Genomic DNA, 17833 nt, shown 5'->3' on the forward strand with positions numbered 1-17833 from the left:
ACAGCAGAGTTTAATGTAAGTTTTTCATTTCACAACGCCATCATTTTTTCCAGTTTCCCCAAAGCACAAAGAGCAGCACATAACACTGATAAAACAGAATTACTTCTTTTTATACATAGCAACTTAGGTGGTGATGATAGACAGGACATTTCCATATGACGGGATAACTGTTTCCAGTCTTTGTGCTAAGCTGATCTAACGACTGGTGGCTGCAGCCCTGTATTTAACAGAGAGATATGAGAGTGGTATTAATCTTCTCATCTATCATCTCATCTTACCCGTTTGCTGAAATGTCAGACTATTCCTTTAATTCCACTTTTCACAAAGTCTTTGCCTGGCAGTCAAGACAAACAGGGTGGAGTCAGTTAAGTGATTGGCTGTTTCCAAATGTAGTCCTTATTAATGGCTTATTACAAACTATGAAGCATTTATAACGGATTGATTACCACACATTCATGTAACACACATCCAACATCCGACATCCCAACCACAGAACTGCTGTATTTCAATATCAAACTCCTGAGTACTACTACTACTACTACTACTACCTCGCTTTGTGTGGTATTACTTTGCCTTTGAGTAAACACAGCAAGTATTTGAATCGTCAAACATAAAGCTCATTGTAGGATCTGTGTGGAGAGAACGCTTGAATACAAACACAGAAACACACACGCATGTGATGCAAAGGAAATGGTTGATCTTTATCATACTTTCTGGATCAGACCGTGACCCTGCTGTCTTCCTCCTCAAAACATCCTGTCTGACCGGAGACAGAGAGAGGGAGAGATACAGACAAGATGGGATAGATGATGTTATTTAATAGCAGAGAGAAACAAAATCTGACAAAATTCCAGAAATAGTACTTGCTCTAATTGCTGGAGAACATAATGTCCTTCCTCTTTTCTGTGCATCTCCTCATTAGTCTTAAAATAATCCACATTCCTCAACTTTAAAGATTTCCCCCGATCCTAATACAGTTCCTCATAGATCCATAGTCAGTGTACTGTTATAAAATGAGTTGTTTATGGCAACAACACCATGACAATTAGCCACAGAACTGAATGACCAATTTCATGGCTCCGTTTCTATAGTTAATATAAGAAAACATGATGATATTCAATTTATCACCTTCCTCAGTGGCAATTTAGAGTGTCCCGATTTCATGCCAATTAAGCAACCACAGGACTGAAGTGGGGAAAAAAAAACTCAACCAAGCAGCATCACTAATAGACTATGATATCCTCTTCTAATAAAAGTAGAGTGAGCATTTCAGGAAAAAAAAAAATCCTCGTGAAGAATTAATCCCTGAGGGGAAATTTGTCAAGTGTGACACAAGCAAGAAGATATTCAGCACATAGTTAAAGCATGTATACACGTAGACATACACTATGTGCGTGGGCTCGTGCACAGACACACACACACTGTAGTTTGGACTCTTTCTGCTCTCTTGTACAGTAGACCCTGGGGCCTTGTTATATGAAGAGCCAGATCAAAGTAATAGTGCTGATCCAGGCAGGAGAAAGAGATAAAGAGAAGGAGATCCAAAGAGGGAGAGAAAGACTGAACATCCTGCAATGAATGCAGAGACGACTGTAACTTCTGCTTTTATTCTAATTATCTTCTCCCACAATGCCAGCAGTAGTAGTAGTAGAGAGACTGCTGTCTATTCATCCTGAACACACTCGACTGAGAGCTTGGTAAAGATCCAGTTTCTACTGACTCAGTCGTCTTCAGCTCAACATCCGCCTAGGAGCGACAATACCGACCATACTGTACTGGCTTACCTCTGTGGTTTCTAGACATAAAGACTCACTTTCTGTCTCCACTCGGCTACAGTGGAGTTGAATTTTCTTTTGTGGCTCTAACAGCATTGACAGGAACTATTAAGAAAAATAAAAACTTTCAACAGCAACTTCTCTTTCCAGAAACTGTGTCGTTGCTACTCTAGATGATCCACAGTCTTTGCTGCAGTTTACAGTTTAAAAAACAAACTACTTTCTTTAACTGAGAAAAATAATTCCATAGAAAACTGTGATGACTGATTTCTGCAGATTATCCAGATAAACAAGAGAAAAGAGGTTCCTGTTGAATATTTGACATAGTTAAATGTTTAAAGTTTTCGATATTTTGAGAACCACAAATTCAACATTTCATCCAGCTCCATTATATTGGGTTGGAGGCACAAAACTAAAAGATTCTCAAAACCTGAAGAAATAAAACACAAACTACCTGTATGGCTACATACTGCTGACATAATGTTATGTTGGCCTGATCAGATAATAGCTTTCTATGATAATAAAATAAGGACTTAACATGGACATATTCACAACATCAGACAGTCTTTTTGAATGGAGCGAGTCCCCTTGTAACACCAGCTCCTGCAGATAGTGTTGCATTATGGGTAATTTGTGTTTTGGATTAGTCAGCAAGTGTTTCTGATGGCTTGTTTGACATATTTTGCATCCTCAGAGGAAATAAATCCCTGACAAGCAAAAACATCTGACCCGACTTCACTGCAGAAATGGACCAGGGACCAAATTAAAAGGACTTAAAAATGAAGGAAAATGCTAACAGCCGGAGCAAATGACTCTTCCTGCTAATGCGACTGACAGGGCAGGATGATTAAGTGACTGAGAGACAAACTACACAAATGCTTAAATGGAAGTAGGCCTATTTCCTGTTTCACTTTTGAAAGAGAAAAGGCTTCAATAATAAATGTTTTTCTCTCTTTGGACTAGTAGTATCTCATTTAAACTTTCCAAGCAGGATATACTCTGACAGTGTTTTATATCTTCAGAGAGACTTTTTCCAAAATCAGGTATTGGAAAAGGGAAGGCCATCTTATATTCAAGTTAATGCAGTGTCTCTGCTGTGTGTGAGTTGTCCATTTTGTGACTCAACTCTACTCACTTTTGGTACCTGGTACTTCTTTTTCACCCTCAAAGCGGTGTTTTTACTATAGCGACGATGCACAAAGCTATTGTGATGTAATCTTTAATATAAACACAAACAATGGAGGATATCGAAGATACACCAAACAGAGAAGCATCTGTACTTCCTCAATTGGCTGTGGCGTGTTTTTCCGGGTTTGCCATATAACCATATGTAACAGGCTACAGTGAGCTACCAGTCAGTAGTCTGCAGCGTTTTCACGTCACCTTTTTGGTATCGCTTCAGCTTGGTGGAGGTGATGCCAAAAAAAAGAAATTGGCAGGTACCAGGTACTATCCTCCACTTTTGCCCAATGGAAACTAAAAAAAAAAAAAGGATAGGAGAATCGAGTTGAGCCAGTACCATGCAGTGGAAAAGCACCATTACTCATCCGTGGCCACTGTTTGTGTTGTTAATAAAGAAATGGTTTCAAATGATGAATCTGACAAAGAGCAGTCTGAAGTGGCAATCAATAGGCACAAAACAAGATCTAGTGAGTTATCGACGTTGCCCACTGTTGTCACCTCTCCGTCTCTCTCCTCCTTATATTTTTTTCTTTTCTTTCTCTCCAACACAATTTTCCCCTTCTCTCCTCCACCACCCCTCCTGTCTCCTTTCTCTCTTGAGTGGTCTCTTCCTGTTGCCCTTTTCTAAGCATGAGCCAACAATGCTGACGTACTTCCATGTCGTACTGGGCGAGCTGTACTCTCCAAACAAACATACCGAGGCTGATAGAGCCACACTAGCAGATAGAAGAGCAAGATAAAGAGGAAAAAAATTACCACCAGGAAAAGACTGTTTGTTAAAATGAGATACCAGAGAAAGAAAAAGTTCTGAGTGCACATACAGTCAGTATAGCACTGAGTGCTGTACAGACAGTATGGACGTTTCGCATATTAAATCATAACTACATCTTCGTTCCTGAGAATCTCTTTAAATGTTGTAACTGTACTGCTGCTGATTATTATTTTAAGTGTGGCTGAAACTGCTGCTTTAAAAAGTTTCCTCACACTTTCAAAGTTTTTCTTTCTCTGCTTTTGAACAGCACATTGACAAACACCTCACTCCAGATTGCCTTGGTCACACTTGATGGAGCTAATCATACGTGAGAAACCGGGTGCTCTTTCATCTTAAACCATTTTCTCTCTCTATTACGCATCACTCTTTGGTTTGTGCAGTGATGCCTGATATTGAATGGTACTGAATGAAACATTGGAGAGAGACTTCTAGCTGAAGTGAAGCAAATGCTGGCTTTCATCCAGTACCTGCCATCATTCATCTGAGCAACAGGGGTTATTGAAAACAATCAGAGACAGAGAGAGAAGTGTGCTGACAAGCTTTATGCTCGTGATGATGTGTAGGTCTCCGTCTGCAAAGAGCCTGAGAAAATGTTTTTCATTCCAGCTTTCTGCCACCGTTACTTACTGCAATCTCTCGCATTACAGAAACGTAGACATTTTTATGGGTAAGCCAAATAAGATAAATACATATGTCTACTGTAAAAAGCAAAACCTTAACAAAATCAAACAGTGTTTTACAGCAAATGGAAGTACTGAAATATCTCCATCCGAAAGACATAAGAGAGGAATCAAGCCTTGAGCTGGCTGGATCTTTTTTGTTTTATAGAAGCCTCCTATCGTAAAGCTCCATGCAGGAATTTCATATTTCAGTCAAGAAAGATGTGAATCCCCTGTGTTGAGTGGAAAAGCCACAGGGATGAAAACTGAGCTTTGGAGTTGTTAGGATGCACCTTTGACTGCTTCCACTCTTGGAGCTAAGCTAGGCTAAACATGTCTCAGACCTATTACTGCACTGAACGCACACAGATGAAATTAATATCGATCCGCTATCCTGACTCCCACTGAGATGGCAAACAAGCCGAGTGCTGTCAGAGTATTCCTTCAAGAAAAGTTGTTTTACGGACATGAATCAATAACTTAATTTCTCAGTCGACAAATAAGTGAAAATAGTGAGGCCCATTAATGTTATCATCACACAACACAATTTGCGATGGAAGAATGTCATCTCTACGTCGGCTCATTTCAGAAGTCTTCGTGTGCAGCTGATGACAATTCTTTGTTGTGAGAAATACGTGACGGCAATTGTTCACCTTAATGCATGAACTTTTTATGGAGCTTCTTGTGTGTTATTTCTGCATAGACTAGTTCAGTGTTTTAAAATCATTAAGTTGCTTGATACTTGAGAGAAAGAAAACTCATTATCAGGTCCACTGATAGAGAAAATCGAGATTATACAAAAATGCCTAACAAGGAGCATCATAGCAAATGCACAGATATAATTTGGCAGTGAGATCAGTTTTGAATTCAGCCATGCCCCTGTTCACATCTACAGACTAGAGCTGCGGTGATTTAGACAATCCAAAAAAAATAATTATTTTAGTTTAGTTGCAGCCCTTATTTAAACTCATGTGGCTCTCTCTTGCCTCTTATGAGTCTGAAGTGCGATGGTGTGGAAGCATTAAGTGTGTAGTTTACAGAATCAGCTTCAATAGTTCTTCCTTGACTCCAAAGTAGTTTTTCATTTTCTGAGAAATTTGTCCACATTTAGTATTTTCTCATTCAAATCCCAGCATCTTATTAACGTTCTATCATGGAAAATAGAGAAGCCGTTGACTGCCAGGGTCAGCTTTTTCGATTTTGATCAGCCGTGACTCCTGTGCATCAGAGGTCATTTGCATCATTACTGTCAAGTCGCCAGCGTTTCAGTCCGTATGTATGGACTGGGGGTCAGGGGTTCCTCTCTCAAGGGTCCACAGCCGCCGTAGCCATGGCCATAGAGACAGGCGGGCTATAGGATATAGTCTCCTCATAAATGCAAAAACCAAATAACCTTGGAACTGCTTTCATAATTAAAACTGTCTGTAATCACATACAAGACTGTCTGTCACCTGTGGGCAGTGGAGAAAAAGGGAGGAGAAGCCGGCGGTAGAGAACAGAAAGGCCAGTGAAAAATCTATTTGTAACACAGACAGAAACACTGGTAGTGAGAGGACAGTGCGTAGTGTGCAGCTGGTTGTAAACAAATGTCTGACGCCGATGACGTCTTAAACGCAGAGCATTAAACCTTAAACAGCGGAGGCAGACATGGTGCGATTAGTGAGCAGCGTTGACGAGAATACACAGAATTTAGTGGACCACTGTCGGCATGAGTCAGTTCCTCATTCTAAGCAGTACACACACACACACACACACACACACACACACACACACACACACACACACACACAGCAAATCCTGTTCATGTAATGAAATCCCATTGTTAGCAGAGGAATTCATCCAGGGGTCCAGGGTCTATCTGGGCAATGTGAAGCCTTATCAAATATTTGGCAACACACCAGACAGAGCCTCTTTGATTCCTGTGACCATGATGGAGAGCCGAAGGGAGGAAAAAAACAGTTGGATGGATCAAGGGACGTGCAGGGACCTCCAAACAGGAAACAAAAACCAAAAAACATAACGGAAAAAAAACAGGAGACGCACACTCTCTTCCTCTCTACCTACGTACACTTGTCCCTTGGGGACTGTGATGCAAAAGTTATAATCGTGATTAGAGCAGTAGACACGCACACATACACAGTTTCTTAAAGTTTTACAGTCCCATCAGACATGAAATCAAAACATGGACCGATTTCAATCAGAGTAGAACGCACTTTCATCATCTTACTGTGCTGTTGTGCGTGGTTACAAGGAAACAAATGCTCAGCAAAGTGAATGACACCACACCAAAATATTCATTAATTACATGAGTTTGTGTAATGAGCAGAGATGTCTCATATGTAAATGTGAAATATTACTGGGAACAGCAGCGAGTAGCTCTGCGTTCAGGCATTGAGGTTGGAAAAATACACTGATTTACTGAGCTCTGACAATAATAATCATTAGCAAAGCAGCGTAGAAAACGTTCAGCTAGCAGCATCACATTTTTAGTCGGTGCTTTCTCAGGTTAAAATGACAAACGTCGCCGGCGGTGAGTCATATCAGCTGTAACTAATTAATGTTAATTCTGTGAGTAACTTGATGAGAGGCCTAAATGAAACTTCGCTGCTGTCGGCTTGTGCGCTCTCTGTACACTGCTGTCAGTATATGTCTAAGACGGTCTATGAGGGAAGAACCTTCAAACTGTAACACCACTGTACAATCACAAGTAAATTGTTTCTTTTCTTCCAAGAAATGCAGTGAGAGAAGACATCTTCTTTCTAGCAGATTGTGTCATTGTCAGATGGCATTCTCCCAGCTGAACTGTCATTCATATGATATCAATTTAATCTTATAGACTTTATATTTTTGAACCATGACTGTCAGTATATGGATCAAGACACTCATAAAAAATCAATTGTGTGAGATTTAGTAGTGTTCAGCTGTTTTATTTCAATCTGTCACATACATAAACTATTTAATCAACATTTATATAACATAAATATAAGTATCGGATCAGACCTGGTATCAGCAGTATAAAGACTCGAATCAGGATCAAAAAAACGTTTTGGCGTCCCTAGTAACGAGTTAACAAAGTAAACTGTTGGCGAGAGACAGCTAAATATTTCTCTCTGGTCCCACTGCTGTAAAGCTGTGATGTGTTTACACTTGACATATTAGCATGCGGAGAGGTCAAATGTTTGAGTATATTTTAATAACTTGATATTTTGAGTTGTGGTTGGTTATGACCTTCCTTTCTATCAACAATTAAACTGTCCATGTTCCCCAATTGTAGTATAAACAAAAACATGACAAATCATAACTAGAAATTGTTTGATTCGAAGTTGTTTGTTTGCTAATTCTTCTAAAAATGCTTCTGAAGTGTATTAACATAAACTAGAATTATTTCAGATGAACTTAGGTCTGAGTCAATGCTGGAATATGCAGAAACTAAACCAAAATGGATATCAGAGAGGGGGATACAGCACTGCTGTTGCTAAGCAACTGCATGCCTCAAAGTCCGTGGAATTAAAACAGTGGATGGGATCCAATTTTCCTGGGGACTCATTTCAACGTTGCGCCCATCTTGGAGGTGCCCTGGACGTAAGAAGAGAAGCCTGCCTGAACTGTGATGTGTGCGTATCAATGTGTAGAGTGAGTGTGAGTGTGTGTGTCCATTTTGCGCGTGTGTGTGTGTGTGTGGGTGCGCATGTAGGTTGTATGTGAGGGGAAAGAAAATCCCACAGCAGCCTTGAAATGTGAGGGAGAGGAGGCCAGATGCAGTGAGGTCTAGTGTTTGAGTCTGTGTATAGTAAGTTGTGTGTGTGTGTGTGTGTGTGTGTGTGTGTGTGTGTGTGTGTGTGTGTGCACGTGCGGAATGGGATGGCACTTTGCGTCATATTACTTACCTTACCTGTCACTACTTTGATGAGGCTAAAACATGTTTCGTACCATTGTGAGTTTGGATCTACAGCTACACAAAGTTCTGGCTGTGAATCACCAGTGAACTATGTGTTTATACCTGAATGGAAACTTCTTTCTTCTTGTAACGTTGGGGTGAGTTGCTCCTTCCATGCTTGTTTGTTTACTTTTTTTTAATCTTGAATACTTCAAGTGTTCTCCTGGTAACCATCTGTTTAATGTCACCACGCTATGAACTGTGGGTAATTCTCTCAGGAAAAGTCTACAGAAATGCAGACATATGGAAAGTGTGCATAAAGGGCTCAAAATGTCTTCGAGAGAGCCCTCACGCACTTGGCGGGAACCTGTCTCAAACTGAATGAAACAAATAAAAGATATAACATTTTAGATATTGGAAGGCAAATTATTAAACTTTTCTAACCTTTGATACAGAAGCACATAATCAGTGAAGAGAAACTGAACAAAAGTTACAAAAATTGATTTTGTTATGATTTTCCTTCAGTCCTCCTTTTCCCTTAGTGCACACTTGTATAATGCAGTCTTTCATCTTTTGGTAATACATGTCAGTAAAGCAACCTCTCTCGTGGATTCATGGTAATGGCGGCGATTCTGTGTCCTACCAGCTGAGCCACACACAAATCCCCCAGACCATTTACTGTGGCATGCTGAACTCTTACTGAACCAGTGTGCTGTTAGTGGAGCTGAAAAGCACATCCAGTTCACAACATTGATTTCACTCACCCAGTCAATTAGCCGGCCAGTCAGTCATCCAGCCAGCCATCCAGTCATCCAGGCGGCCAGTCTTCCTTTTTTCTTTTTTTCTTTTTTTTTGGGAACATTTCAGATGGTGTTTGGGTGTGAGTGGGCATTAGGGATGAGATTTGGAGAAGATTACCAAGGACCAGAAAGCTGCCTTGAGGCTTCATGTGCTTTTCAGCAGAGCTGCCGCTGTCCCTGCTGCATTAGTGTAGGAAAGATGTGGTGTGTGTCATTCTGTCTCTCTTTCCATCTCTGTCTCTCTCATTCGCTAAGTGGTTCAGACATTGAAAAACATGACTGCAGGGGCTTGCATTGATATCTAGGTCTTCTCTTCTCTGCCATGATATTTAACCATTTGTGGTTTGTGTGGTCATGACACACATCGCATCTGCGCCTCTTTTCTCGTTGCCTTGGACCATCCTGTGCTTGTCTCTCATGAGGGCTCCCTATGTGTGTCTGCACTGAGCTCACTGGGGGACGTAGCTGGGTATTGCTGGCCCAGAACAGGACATCTGGCCTAATTATTCATCCTGCTAATACCCTCATCTGGCCCGGGAGAGTACAGTAGTAGATTACAGTGGCGAAGCTCTGTGCCTTGGGGAGAGGTTGAGTCTGGGGTGACGAGTGAGCTGCAGTTCAAAAGCATCTGTTTCTCTTTCCTGGTTCGTTATGTTGTGGTGTCAGTTAATAAAGGTGTGGCATTATGAAGCATGTCATTAATGGCACCCTTGGTGTGATCATAGCGTTGTGTATACGGGCGTGTGTAGCACCTATTATGCAAAATAGAGCAACAATGCATGCAGGTCTTTAGCCAATATAAATACAAGTAGGTTACTATTGACTCCAGTGGTGACAAGTTGTTATGGTTGCTAAGTTATTACAACATGCACAAAAAGGATATTTGAAGTTAAAAAACAATGTAGACGAAAGCTGACCAAGTGAGACACCTTGAGTCACGACAATCCTGTGACTTGTGACATGAACAGTTACAGTCTAGGACCCAGCACAGGTCACAGGCCTGTCGTGACTCGGGATAGTTGGATGACTCTCGTAGCGGATCTTGAGATCACATCTACGAGAGGGATAAAATTGAAAAAAGCCTGCTCACTGAGCTCTGTTTGCTGACGAGATATTATCTGTGGTTGTGGAAGTTGAGTGAACTGTGTGTGGATTCTACTTTATTCAGTTTGTGCCTGCCGGCGAGCTAACACTAGCTAACAGCTGTCTGCAGATATCAGGCTGATGTCTTGTCAACAGAAATGGTGCAGATGAATTAGAGAGCAGACTTTCAGTTTCTGCTCTATCTGCGCTCAGAGTGATCATTAAAGTGCATGTCTGTACTTAGTCGAAGCTTCTGCTACTGACAGTCCATGTTTATGGGATAGCATTTACTTTTTAAAATATGGATAATGAAGACACTCTTGTAAGTGGTGCAGGTTTTTTTTATCTTATTCTTATTCAACTGTTTTTCACACATAGACACATTTTTGTCATTTTGCATTTGCCAAGAAAAATTACTCCTTCCCAGTTTTATAACCATGAAACATGTTTACAATTTAGCCTTACGCAGTTTTATAGTCGAGGAAACAACAGTGTCGCTCACTTGTTGAATGTTCAATTCTTAGAAGCGTTTTATGCAACATTAGTTTTTTTATCTGATGTAACTGAATCATCAAAGGTCAAATTGAAATGAATCAAATTTAATCAATTCTGTACTCTGTGAATTGCAATAGAATCGATTTGGTAGATCAATGCCTATATTCAGCCTTAATTGCCACTGACATGAAATGAAACCTGCGTTAACTGATTTTCTGGCAACTTGGGAGCATTAGAAACAAGTTGTGAACACAGTATTGACATATCATCTTTTTAAGTTGATGTGGCGAACTGTCAGCTGACAGTTGCTTATTTACACATATAATTTACTTAGAGAAACATAAGAATTCGTTGGTGTTTCTGGCTGCCAGCCAGATGTTAGTCATTCATTCTCCTTTTCGCTCAGTTTTTACTCTCCATCAACTCCTGAGGAAATCTGGTTCTTGCTCCACTACATTCACCAGCTAGTCACTAGCTGTGTCCGTCTGTTGTTTGCTGCTCAGCAGGTAGCGTACAGTGTGTTTTTAGAGCTTTTTGCTGAAAACGAAACACAAAAATAAACTCACTATGAAGCACATACAGTAATAGAAAATAGAGAGATGCAAATGGTTGGTGCAGATATGTGTCTCAATCAAGCTCAGACGCTTTATTGGTTTTATTTCCTCATAATGAACAAATCATCATCATGAATGGCTCCAAGTGGCTCCTGGGTGGATTTGTGTGTTCCCAGAGAATAATTGTATACCCTTGATAATTTCTGTAAATTATAAGCTGTGCAGAACCAAGACAACCGGCTTAGTGAAGACACAAGCTGAGAAGTTAAGTCTGGTTCTGATTGAGAAAGATCTAACCGAGGCACCTTCACAGGAAGTGGTGTATGTAATTGGACTGGCTCTTTGAAGATGTGCAGCACATCCCTCAAATTAACGGTTGCCAGTGGAGTGCACTCACCTGTCCTGCTGCCTTCAGATAAGATGACTGTGGGGATTTAATCAAGTGAAAGTGATGGGTCTCACACAGCATACAAACATCTGTGGCTGACAGATACCTCCTCTACCACAGTACAGACTCAGCCTCACTGGCACTGTGGCCTTAAACACACGCTGATGTGCATGTAGTCGTGTCTGGTGGTTGAAGAATTTGTATCAAGCTGACAAAGGGAAGCACTGATGTAATTTTGGAGAGCTCTACGTGGGAGTGTCTTTGCTAAGTAAAGCTGCTTTCACAGCTGTGGTTAGCATGTCTCTACTGTCTGTCCTGAGACTTAGTTTGAATATTTGGAGGAGCAAAAGCTGTGTTCATGCCAAAATGACACTGATTGGTACCTTTATTCATCCCTGGTGTGTCCTCCCTTCCCTTCTCATTTTGACACAAGAGATGTCAAGAGAGGAGCCTTGGTGTGAAGTGAAAATTATGAAAATTACCAAAAAGGTGCAGATGAGGGATCATTACCACTTCAGTGGTCTTGATGTCTTTGTGAAAGTTGGCATTTCTTGGAGTCTTATCTGATCTGATAATATGGTGCCTCTGACATCATGCAAAACCCTAAAGAAATATACGAACACTGCTGAAAACAAATGTAGAAATCAGACGGATGGTCAACATGAAATCCAATATGTAGCGACTGTGCCAGCTAACCCACAACTGAACTCTCACTGTGACAGAGTGTGAGAGACGAGGATGAGGAGGAGGATGAGGAGGAGGAGGTGTGGGAGCGACAGAAAAAGCCTGGTGAGAAATGAAGTGGTGTGTGTGTGTGTGTGTGTGTGTGTGTGTGTGTGTGTGTGTGTGTGTGTGTGTGTGTGTGTGTGTGTGCAGTCGGGGTGTGTCCATGTCACCTCCTCTCTCTGCACCACAACTTGTGAGGGCGACAGCCTGTGAGAGAACAGGAAGCAGAGGAGACTGTGGAGGTGTGAGTGTGCATGTGTGTGTGAGTTTGTTCATGTCCCTGTGTGTGTGTATATATTGTGTGTGTGTGTGTGTGTGTGTGTGTGTGTAAGAGGGTAAAAGATGAGTGGGCAGTCTAGCAGCTAGCTGAGCAGGCTGGCACTCTTCTATTATTAGATCAATACTTTGTATCTCCAGAAGTCACTTCTCAGGGAAGAAAAACTACTTTCATGCATTTGAATTCCAAAGAAAAAGTAATTATGTGGTAAAGGTAAAATTTCAAGTTTGATTTTCCATCATCAAAACTATATTGTTTACATAAAGATGCTCTTTTTTGCCCCTTTAATAGGCATTTTGCTTTAAACTACAGCTGACATGACTGACCAGAATGGCAGGGTGGTAGCTAAATGCTGTACTTAAAAATTCAGTTGTAATTCCCTGAGGTACCAAATCACTTTTCACCTTCCCGGTTGAATATTAAACCAAAAATATGTCTTTTGAAGGGCTCGAGCCACTGAACAACTGTTAAGTGTCCACACAGTTGTTTTTTTTTTTTTTTTTTTTTTTTTTTTACAAATTACAAAACTGTATTATTCTTTCAAGTAAAGTCCTGGAGGGAATGATGAATTTAATTTAGCTTCAAAGTTTGTTTACACCACTAAGAATATTACACAGAATAATTTTGGTTAAAAAGTCTAAGACCAAAAGAAAAAAAAACAAAAAAAAAAAACAATATGAAACTTTCATTCAAAAAGCATACTCAATCAAAAAGAAATCCTTATCAAAAGGAAACTTAATATTTGATTCCTTTAATCTATAGAATACACTCACTATACACAGCATATGTGAACAGCCTACCTGAACACATCACAGCTTCAAGAGAATTTTTAAGACTGGATTTTTTATTTATTTATTTATATTATTTTTTGACGTAAGGTTGCACAATGGAGGTACTGATGCAAAGACATTAACAGAGGCTGAGAGCCCTATAATTGGAGTCCTCCCAGCCAGCTGGTTCCTTGTCTAATAAAGATGAACGGCAGCAATCGGGGCCGAGTTAACACAACATTTTAAGCCACAACTCAGACAGAAATAGGTTTTAACCTTTTGACCATATACAGTGGCAAGAAAGTGTGTGAACCCTTTGGGATGACCTGGTTTTCTGCAGTAATTGGTCATAATAAGGGATCTGATCTTCATCTAAGTCACAAGTACAGACGAACACAATGTGCTTAAGCTAATAACACACCAACAATTGTAATCTTTCAAGTCTTTCTTGAACACACCCATTAAACATTCACAGTGCTGGTGGAAGTGAATGAACCCTTAATTTTAATAATTGGGCGAATCACCTTTGGCACCAATAACCTCAAACAAGATCATCCAGTAGCTGCTGATCAGACCTGCTCAATGTTCGGGAGGAAGTTTGGACCATTCTCGCTCATGGAACTGCTTCAGCTCAGTCATATTCTCAAGATTTCTGGTGTGAGCGGCTCATTCCACAGCGTCTCTACGGGATTAAGGTCTGGGCTCTGACTGGGCCACTCCAGAAGCTGGATTTTCTTTGTTTGAAGACATTCTGTAGTAGATTTACAATGCTGTTTAGAGTCATTGTCCTGCTCCACCACCCTGACACGAGAGTGCCGCATGTTCTTTTCCAAAGAATTCAACCTGTAGTTTCATCAGTCCATAAAATATTTGCCTTGTAGTGTTGAAAAGTGTCAAGCTGCTCTTTGGCAAACTTCAGGCATGCTTCAACATTTTTCTAGAGAACAGCAGTGGTGTCCATAGCAGGACAACATGCTCGATGCAACCGTGCAGCAAGATTTGTGTATGGTTGAGCTGCCTTTGGCTGTTACTGCGGGCTTCACTTTTACATCACTGATTGTTCTGCGTCATCTCAGCTGACGCCAACCTCTAGAGAGAGTATCTACATCTTGATCCTAAATCTTCTCACATCTTTTTTTTTTTTTTTTTTAAGTGAGGCATGTTTCACATCATTCAGCAGATGTTTATAATTAGCGACTCAAAATGTTTTTTTTTGTTGTTTTATTTTTTTTTTATAAGTCAAAGTATATCTAACTCACACGTTTCTGGTTTCATTGACTGGACTCCAGGTTTGATGTGGATGCCATTAGCCGTGGGGTTCACATACTTTTTCAAACCCTATACTGTGAATATTTGAATGATGGACAAGAACAATTAAATTATTTGTGTGTTATTAGTTCAACTTCATAGTGCTTGTTCATTATTTGTAATTTAGATTAAAATGTGATATTATAGACCAATATAGACCAATTCATACATAAATGCAGATAATTCCAAAGGGTTCATTCTTCTCGCCACAGTACACCACAGAAGAAGGCTGTGTGTTTCTGATGCTCTCCTCTCAGACCTCCCACCAACGTGTCTGGGGGAACACAATGGAGCCTGCCAAGATTATTGGCCATAAGATAATGCTGGTGTCTGCTGCTAAAATATCTACAACAGCAATGACATGGGACTGAATGAACACTGATCTGTGGACCAATGACCAGGAAATGAGGAAATGGGTTGAGCTCAACCCATACTGCATTTTTTTAAGAATGATTCAGATATTAATAGTGATATTGGTTGAGAGTAAAAAAAAATCTTATTTAATTTAAAAAACCTTTTTAATAGCGCATAGAATACAATATTCTCTCTCTCTTCTTATCTGTTTTATGATCATACCGACCGATGCATGAAAGTGTGATGGAAATGATATGATTAATTAAATTAATGTGACATGGGACCTAGATAAGTACATAAGGAGAATGAATCATTTTTAACTGGTTCCATCCATAGATTTGTTTTTAAGTTCCTGACACTGTTCACAATATGGTGTTCACAGAAGCACCACGAAACGGGTTGAATAGTCAGCTTTGAGCACAATCCACTGTCACAACAATCACACTTTTAATTACATAGATGTATAGATGTAAATAGGTTTATAATGTCTCCTGACATCCACAATCGGTTACAAGAAGATTTTATAACAACAAGAGAAAACATTTAATTTGTTCTGCTGAAAAAAAGTCAGCACAACCTTTAAATTTAATGCAATAATAGTTTTTATTTTATGAACTTTTATGAAAAAAGTAGCACTTGTATTATTGGCGTCTCTGCACAGTAATTTCTTGCTAGAGTACTTGTCATGTCTAATATCTGCCTGGCCAATTTATCTCCCTAGCTCTTTTTTTGTTCTGCTTTATGGTTTCATTTTGGCTGGCATGCCTCATGGTGAACCAAAAAATGATTAAGAATTATTTTTTTCATTGTTTGCAGGTCTTTTTCTGACGGTGGTTGAATAGCTTTTCAGAAACATAAAGGTAAAATCCACCATAAAACAGTGTGTGGTGCACATAGAACCACAATTCTGTATTCATGACCTGCCCCCAACCAGTAGACAGGATACCGAGCGCAGCTGGCAGCCAAGTGTTGATGTTGGTGTGTGTCTGTGTGTGTGCACATGGTGGCTGCATCTAAAGTAGCCCCTGTTGTACACTCATGGCACCATGATTCAATTATATAGAGCCAGTGCTTTGCCTGAATATTAATCTGGGGGCCCAAACTTAATTTGTCTGGCGATGGGGGACACAAGCCCATCTGGCTGTATGGTAAGTGTGACTCTGTGTATGTGTGTGTGTGTGTGTGTGTGTGTGTGTGTGTGTGTGTGTGTGTGCATGTGCATGAGAGGGGGTTGTCTGTCTATTGTGAGACACAGAGGGACCTGTCACCCTCCTCTGAGGAAGACAGATCAGTTTGTAGGAGGCAGACAATCACTGGACACACACTCACGCACACTCGCATTCACACACGCATACACGCGCACACACACACACAAACACACTCCCCAGAGACGGGAGGAAAGAAGGGGGTAGAGAATGAGAATAATTCAGAAAAATGAGCAATAGAGAAAAATAAGAATAAATAAATAAGAATAAGATTTTTTTCTAATGCAAAATATAAAACAGTCCAGAGAAGCTGCTTTAAAATATAAAGACAGTAAAAAAAAAAAAAAAAATCCTCTCCCTGTGGGCATGAAAAGCCTGTTAGCATTTTTATTTGGATATAGATGCTGTGAATCACAATAAACAGTGAACACATCAACGCTAAGTGTGAATTTGAAGCTTTATTTTCTACCATTCTTCCCTTGAACTGAGGAAAAATTCAAATTTCTCTCATGTACTTGAATTATCTTGTAACTGGAGCTCCATATTCAGCGCAATATAAAAGTCAAGCATACAGCTGTATATGTATGTAGCTGAACATCCACAATCATCCCCCCCCGAGGTCAAGTGGGAACCCCCCGCCTTGTCCTTGTCACACTGCCTACAGTCCTTTGGGACAGAGGCAGCGCCCCGGGGCACGGACGAAACCTCTCCTTGACCTCCCTGTGTGCAAGTGACCTTCATCTGACGTGTAAGGTTAGCTTTTATACTGGTGCCGAGGTCAAAGGCAGTGACTGAGAGGAAAGAGGCTGAATAGAGGGAGGCAGCAAGGGGGGAGGAGAAAAGGGTTGGAGTAGAGAAAGAGATAGGGGAACAAAGAGCAGAGTGTAGGACTGACTCTGTGTGTGTGTTTGTGTGTGTGAGTGAGATGGATGGGGGTGGGTTGAGGAAGTTAACAGTTCATCCAACATGTCTCTCACATTCTGCTTCACAGATAAATTTTTTCTTTTGCTTTTCTGGCTTTGCTCGTCAACAGGAAGGCTGCAGGGTACAATAAGGGCGATAATGCAAGGTGACAGACAGAAACACACACACAAATATTCACACACACACAGACACATACTGTATATGTTTGAAAGCTCATATTGCAAGGAAAGAGTCTATGACTTGTTGCTAGAGTTTTGGTTTCGTCTGCGTGTTGGCAAGGGTGATAGACAGAGCCGTGAAGAAAGTGTGGACGAGGACACTGCTGTGTATATCAACGAACTGCCTGTGGATGTTTCTAGTTGCATCCTCTGACTGCGCCATGTCTGTCTCTATTATTTGGGGAAAAAGTCCCCCCTCATCTAAATCTAACGTTGCACACTTTACTTCACCTAAATTCAATCTTCTCACCCCTCTCCCCCCCCTCCCTCCTCTGTTCTCCTCTTAACCTCATAACTACCTGAAACCTAACCTCACACAAAGCAGCAACTCTAAGCTCATCATCAACATCCTCAACAGATCCCTGCATTAGTCTGACTTTCTTTCTCCCAAATCCTAAACTGATACGTAATGCTTATGCTCCATCTTTGCTCTCTGTGATTACATTTGAGTGTATCTGATATAAGC

The sequence above is a fragment of the Seriola lalandi genome, unplaced genomic scaffold (genome assembly GCF_002814215.2).
Source record: "Seriola lalandi dorsalis isolate HSWRI2012SDOR001 ecotype SW California unplaced genomic scaffold, Sedor1 jcf7180002054606, whole genome shotgun sequence".
Lineage (NCBI taxonomy): Eukaryota > Metazoa > Chordata > Actinopteri > Carangiformes > Carangidae > Seriola > Seriola lalandi.